The sequence below is a fragment of the Squalius cephalus genome (genome assembly GCF_949319135.1).
Source record: "Squalius cephalus genome assembly, chromosome: 17".
In the NCBI taxonomy this organism is placed as follows: Eukaryota; Metazoa; Chordata; class Actinopteri; order Cypriniformes; family Leuciscidae; genus Squalius; species Squalius cephalus.
This window is the reverse complement of record NC_137138.1, coordinates 1,673,561-1,680,158: the sequence shown is the minus strand read 5'-3', so window position 1 is coordinate 1,680,158 and position 6,598 is coordinate 1,673,561. Positions and strand designations below refer to the sequence as shown.

The 6,598-nt window shown below is 34.7% G+C and overlaps 1 long non-coding RNA gene across 1 annotated transcript; it reads right to left on the bottom strand.

Moving 5' to 3' along the window:
* Positions 1–248: 248 nt before the first annotated feature.
* Positions 249–2,836, bottom strand: LOC307144498. Its single transcript, XR_013818769.1, has 4 exons — positions 2,792–2,836; positions 1,945–2,145; positions 1,247–1,293; positions 249–1,160 (listed from the first exon to the last, which is right to left on the bottom strand). It is a non-coding gene; the product is annotated as an uncharacterized lncRNA (long non-coding RNA).
* Between the last annotated feature and the right edge of the window lie 3,762 nt (positions 2,837–6,598).

Below are 6,598 nucleotides of genomic sequence, written 5' to 3'. Positions count from 1 at the left end.
GTCATGTTTCAGTTATTTTGCATTCAATAGAACATATGACACAAAATCATAAATCATAGTGTTTCAACAGCAGTGGTTTTGCTCTCGAGGAGTTCATCATGTCTGATCTTGTTCAGAAGCACCAGCACTATTATCAGTCAGAACTGATCTCTGATTATTAAAAGATTCATTGATGAAAAAACTAACTTTTCTCACTGAGGTTCAGTCATAGAAACACAAAATACAACAAGAAAATACACAAACTGTTTCAGTAAACACATATTCATATTTATTTGTACATGAAGTGTAACCAATGTTATTCTTTTGTTCAGTTGTACAGATTCATTACGGTGAAATTCATTCTGAAAAGTCATTCTAAAAAAATATTTTATTCCAGTTCATATTTCTGTATTTTCTCAAACTTATTCTACATTGTGTTCTAAAATTAAATTATTATCATTGTTAAATCATACAGTTTTGTAAAGCTTCATTACAGAGATTAATTCAAAATATGTATAATAAGAAAAAACATTGAATTTAATGCTGGTTAGACAAATATTCACACGACTAAAGAGAAAACAGTTTCTGATGATATCACGTGTCACAAGAACTCTCTGATTATGATGTGTGAGTCTCACCTCATACGTGAAACACAAATCACTTTAAACCAGACCTTCCTGTGCTGTGTATTAGCAAACTAGCATGAGCCGAGTCAACCTGACACTTCCTTAAACAGACGCAGGAAACCACAGTGTCACAACATCTGGTTTTGCTTTGATAGATCATTCCATTCCCTGTTTATTTGGTGTCCAAGAAGATTGTAAGCCTAATAGTTGAAACCTCCTAAGCGCATCTCTTTAATCTTGTGCTGGATGTTGAAATGTTAGTTTAAAAAGTGTTCCGAAAAAACAAACAAAATCTTAAAAGAAACATAAAACTAACAGTTTAGGTAATTTTTGTATTTATTATTTTTTACAAGAAGCTTGGGACATGTTTACAAATCTGTCCAACTAAAGGAGTGAATAAAGTAAATCCAAACATGAAATATTTTAATATAAAATCCATTCATACACATTCTTCTTATATACTGTAACAGTGTCTGAATCATGAACTTATTATTAGTTGAGAAAGGAACATGATGGAGAATATTTATCAGGTTAGATGAATCACACTGCTGCTTTCTGAAAGGAGAAATACAGAAATATAACACACAGATCAATATAACATCAGATTTCTGCATATTTCTCTGTATTTGTGTGTGTCTCACCTTTTCTGTGACTAAAACATCACAATGAATCGGTGAAACATGAGAAACTGTGAATGAAGAACACACACATCAGATTATAGCAATTCCTGCTCAAACAGCGACAATTAATACATCAGTGTCACTGACAACAGTGTGTGTGTGTGGGGGGGGGGGGGGGGTAATGTGGGCTGTGGGCTGTGTGTGTGTGGGGGGGGGGTGAATTTTTCAATAGCTGAAAAATTCAGCTATTTTTACGTTTGAATTTACGTTGTGAAAAACAAGGTTGTGTTCCTTATTGTGGTGTTCAGCAATTTTAACACAGTATCGTCATCATATCAGTGTAGATGTAGATGGACCAAAATAAAGCCATTAAAGTATCAAGTAAATAAGTATTGTGATACTTGGTGCCACAGTGACACTCTTGTCCCAAAAAGTATTGCTATACCACAATACTCAATATGTTGTCTTACGGTGGGTCATTTTCCCCTGTTGCACCTACAGAACATTTGAGGGTTCCCCGACCTGACTAATCCCACTTTAATCACAAATAGACAAAATATAAACTTCTGACTACAAAGTTGCTTGTTGCTTTTCCTATATACTGTATAGTGAATGAAAAGTAATAGTTTATTGATGTGACACATTCAGACACCAGAGAAAATGAAACACTGATGATGATGAAATATGACGGTTTGATATTAAACATCATAAATACTCACAGTTTGGTGTGTCAGTATTAATACTGTTTTTCCTGACTCGACTCAGTGTGTTCTTCTGTTTTGGTTCATTAGATTGTAACGTTTTGTCCTTTTTGTTCCCATTCTTCTCTCTCTCTGTTGTCCACATGTTTCATTATCCTGTAGTTTGTGAAGCTCAACACATGTTCTCCCATTTCTCATATATTCTGACTTTGGTAATATCTGTTCAAGAGAATACAGTAGTTCAGTTCAGAGTGAAGTTTGACATCAGTTAATGATTGTTGAGCAATACAGGTTTACATTTCAGTTTCACTAGAGACATTAATGTCTGGATATCTTTGTCTTTGGAAAAATCAGTAACAATTTATTTTACAGTGTCCTTGTTACATATATGACATATACTTACAATAGTAATAACAGTAAATTATGCATAATTGCATGCAACTCACCCTCAACCAAACCCTAATCCTATAGTGGGTATAAATGTAGTATCTTAATATCACACAGCACGTAAAAAGATCTAAAGCTACAGATTGGTGTCTATTGGTGAATTTAAAGGCATCATAAAGACAGTGGTAATGAAGGCTTGTGATTGTGTTTGTTGAGAGGATACTATGTTCTAATATAGTATTATTATTATTATTATTATTATTATTATTATTATTATTAATAATAATAATGTTGTCTTCCTGTATGGCTGCTACATTGGCCAGGTCTCTCTTGTAAAATATTACTATATTACTTCCTGGTAAAATAAAGGTAAATAAAATAATAAATATATAATTACACTGTAACACTAACACCTTAAAATAAAGAGTAACCGAAAAATCTCTTTACAAAACAATTAAAGATAAAGTGTTTTAATCACCTTGTGATGAGCAGAAGAGAGGAGACATCCAGTGCAGATCTGAGATCAGACAGATCAGCCTTTATACAGTGAAGGTTAAACTCCTCCTCTGGCTTCTGCTATAGGCTGATCGGTTACAGAATTATGCACCCACAGTCTCAGTTACTGAAACCACAAACACTCCTCCTCAATACTTCCTGTAAACCGACTTGCCTTCACAGAATCTCACAGTGAAATGAACTTCCCGCCATCTCTCCTGAGATCACCACAACTTCTGAAATCCAGTAAATGCTGAACACACTCTTTACTGAACAACACAACATTAAACCAAAAAGGCACTTAAAACAACAACAAATAAATCTCTATATCTCTCCTCTGCTCTTGCTGGTCTCCTAATCTAGCTTTCTAATAAACCTGATATTATATTCTATAAATATTGTGGCTTTGTGGCAAATTACTTGTGATATTCCTCATTTGTAAGTGGATAAAAGCATCTGCTAAATTAATAAATGTATATCTTAAAGTACAATATACTGTATTTGCAGTATTTTGTCTGTGCTATGTTTATTTAGTATTTCGTTGTATTTGTTTTATTCATATAAATACAGTGTGTTTTTAGTTTTGTGAATTATGACTAACTTATCTACAGTAAATATTGAATTATTTCTCCCGTTTTAAGATACAACCAGATGCAGCAGTAGGAGGTCGAGTCCCATTTGCTTATAGAGTCAATAATGTGACATGAACTTGTTAGTAGACTTGGTAAGGCACGTAAAGTTTATTTGTAAAGTGCGTTTCACACGTGCGGGTGATTTAGTTTGGCTTTCTCTGGCATCACAAAATCAAACATAGCTTAAATGTCTCGCCCTTGTGGAGGATAAAATCCGCTCCTCAGACCTTTTACAAGTAGAAAACATGAAGATATTAGGAAAGAGATGGTCTTTCTGCTCGTGTCCCACATCTCTCTCAAAGCGCAGAGCGGTAGGATATGATGTGTGAGTGAGTAAGGAAAGTATGCCACATTCTTGTTTTTTTTCTGGTTTAAACCCTTGTTCATAAAACATATTCATCATGTGGTTTTGCTGTTCAACATGTGGTTTTGCTGTTTGTCTGCCGTGGTTCGCCCAGTAGGGAATTAAGAGGTTCGAGTTTCTTCTGATATGCAGAAATGTAGTTGTGTCATGTTAGGCTTGATTGACCGCTGTGGTGAAGAGATGAGGTCCAGCTTAGGACCCCAGTAGTATGCCTGATCTAAAGCTGTTCTCGTGATTCTTAATGTAATCAATCAATCTTTAATTCATGTAATAATCTTTTATTTTTATCCTGATTATTTATATAGTTACAGTGAAAGGTATGTTTAGGTATGTTTTGCAACATCGTTAATTGTTATTAAGCAATAAGGCATAATATAGTTGTTGTTTTTTATTACAAGCATGTCATGTCATAATTAATTCTGAAACAGAATTATGCTTGTATCATTTGTTATCGAAAAATATCATAGATGGTGAAATAAAAACATTATCTCTAATCATTTTGGATAGCTGTATGCTACTAAACTAATTAAAAAAACACTAAGAACAAGAAATGTTTAATTTTACAATCTATAGCTTCGGCCGTATACTAGTATATGAAATTAGTTAAAAGACATTAATGGTCATTATTACATAGTTCTGATTTGTGACCAGGCACTAAAGTGATTACCCATAAAACAGGGTTGAACTAACCGGATTGCTTGGGTCCAAAACTGGGACTAAGACCTTCTGATACTGCATGATGTTTGAAACGTCAAACGTCATTAATCACGTGGTATTGTCATTTTGATACAAGCATCGGTGCAGTGTGTGATACAAGAGTGCTTTGAAAACTGTCTCGGAGCATCAGAGCCCCGGGATAACCGTCCCATCAGGTAATTCAGGAGCTCCTGCATCTTCAGTCAGTCCTACACTCACACACACTTTAGAAGTAGTATCTGTAGTTTCATGCTGGTGTTTGTTTGAATCTTCACACATTCTTGCACTAACAGCATGCGGAGCCAGCACAAACGGATGCTATAGTTTTGGGGATTATTTAGTTTTATGGGGGCCATCTTCACCGAGGAACAAACATAACCTTTCTAGAAAGATAACACTCTCTCTGATGATATTACGTGTCTGCATCAGTATAGTTTATGAATATATCTTAGTATATGAATGTGTGTCTGACCTCTTCTGTGACTCTGAAACATCAGAATGAAAGTCTTGAGGTCGGTGTGTGTCAGGAGAAACTAAAAGTATCTGATCATCTTCATATACTGTAGTGTTTATAGCAGATGAAATGACAGTTCAGGACTGATGTGACACATTCAGACACCACAGAAGATGAAAGACAATAACAGTGTTTTATCTTTATCATCGTAAAATTTTTAATACATATCAATATCATTTTTGATATATGAATTCTCATGCAGTTTGTGATACTCCACAGATCTTCTGCCATGCTTTCATTTCTCTTACAGTCTATTTTGCATGATATCTGTTATGTAACTCTCAAAAATATGAAGATACGGGTTGTTGTTATTGAATGATGTTAGTTAATGATTTTTATACAATACAGTTTTACATTTCAATTTCCTTATAATAAAAAACATCCAATTGACAACACAATTTAAAATAAAGACCCAATTTTAAATAAAGTGCTATTTTGAGGCAACTGAAATATACTGCAACACAAACCTCAATGGTGTGGTATTTATTTATTTATTTATTTATTGTTATATAAAGAGCGTAAGTAGAGTAAGTAATATGAGCCTATACAATATGTCTGTACTGGAGTCACTTGGATTACTTTAAGGATGTCTTTTCTGGACCTAAAGTGCTAGTTGCGAAGGCTGTCAAAGGAGGGACAGAAAGCTCACAGATTTTATTAAAAAGATCTTCATTTGTCTTCCAACAAGAAGTCTTAACAGGTATTGGATGGCATGAGGGTGAGCAATTGACAATGGTATTTTCATTTTTGTGTGAACTGACACTAAGATTTTTCACATTAATAATACACCTTTAACTGAAATAACTTTAAAACACATGAAATCTTAATGTTTTAGCCAAGTAAAAATGTTTTAAAAAAAGTGAAACAATGAGAATGGAAGTCAGGCCATCGATGCAGAAAACTTGTAAAAACGTGAAAAAAAAAAAATCCCACATGAATATACATTCCATGCATTTTTCAAATACATTTTTATCTTTAGACTTTATAGGCATTTTCAGAATGTTTGTAAACAATAGGTGCCGAGTAACTTCCGGGTGGCAGAACGCGAGCGGCTGGGGGGCGTGGCCAAGATGGCGAACGAGACACACGCAATTTCTGTACTTACAAAGTAACTTTCTTTTTACGCCATATGAACAACGATAACGTCCACAGTTTAATGGTGTGCAGTCTTAATTTGTGAGACATAGCGAGGAAACAGTCTTATGTTTCGAGTTTTCTTCAAATTATTTTGTATTTGATACATTTGTTTGCGCAATGGCGGAGAAAAGACCTGCAAAGAGCAAAGATAAAACAGCGTCTGGGCGCTCAAAGGATTCTCCTGATCAGACGAACATGCACCCATATGCACGGAAAGGTGACGATTGTCTTATACCCCTGCCCGAATCTGAGCCTTGTACTCCAGACTCTAAGAGAAGTCGGCCTGAACCCACACTCGGTGAGGTACAAGATAATATCGTCAAGATATTAGTGGAGAAGATGAGTCAGAATACAGCTGTTCTCAATCAAGAAATACAGCAAAACCGAGAGTGTGTTAATTCTTTGAAGGAGGCTACAGAATTTCTTTTTCAAGAATTGAAGGATGTA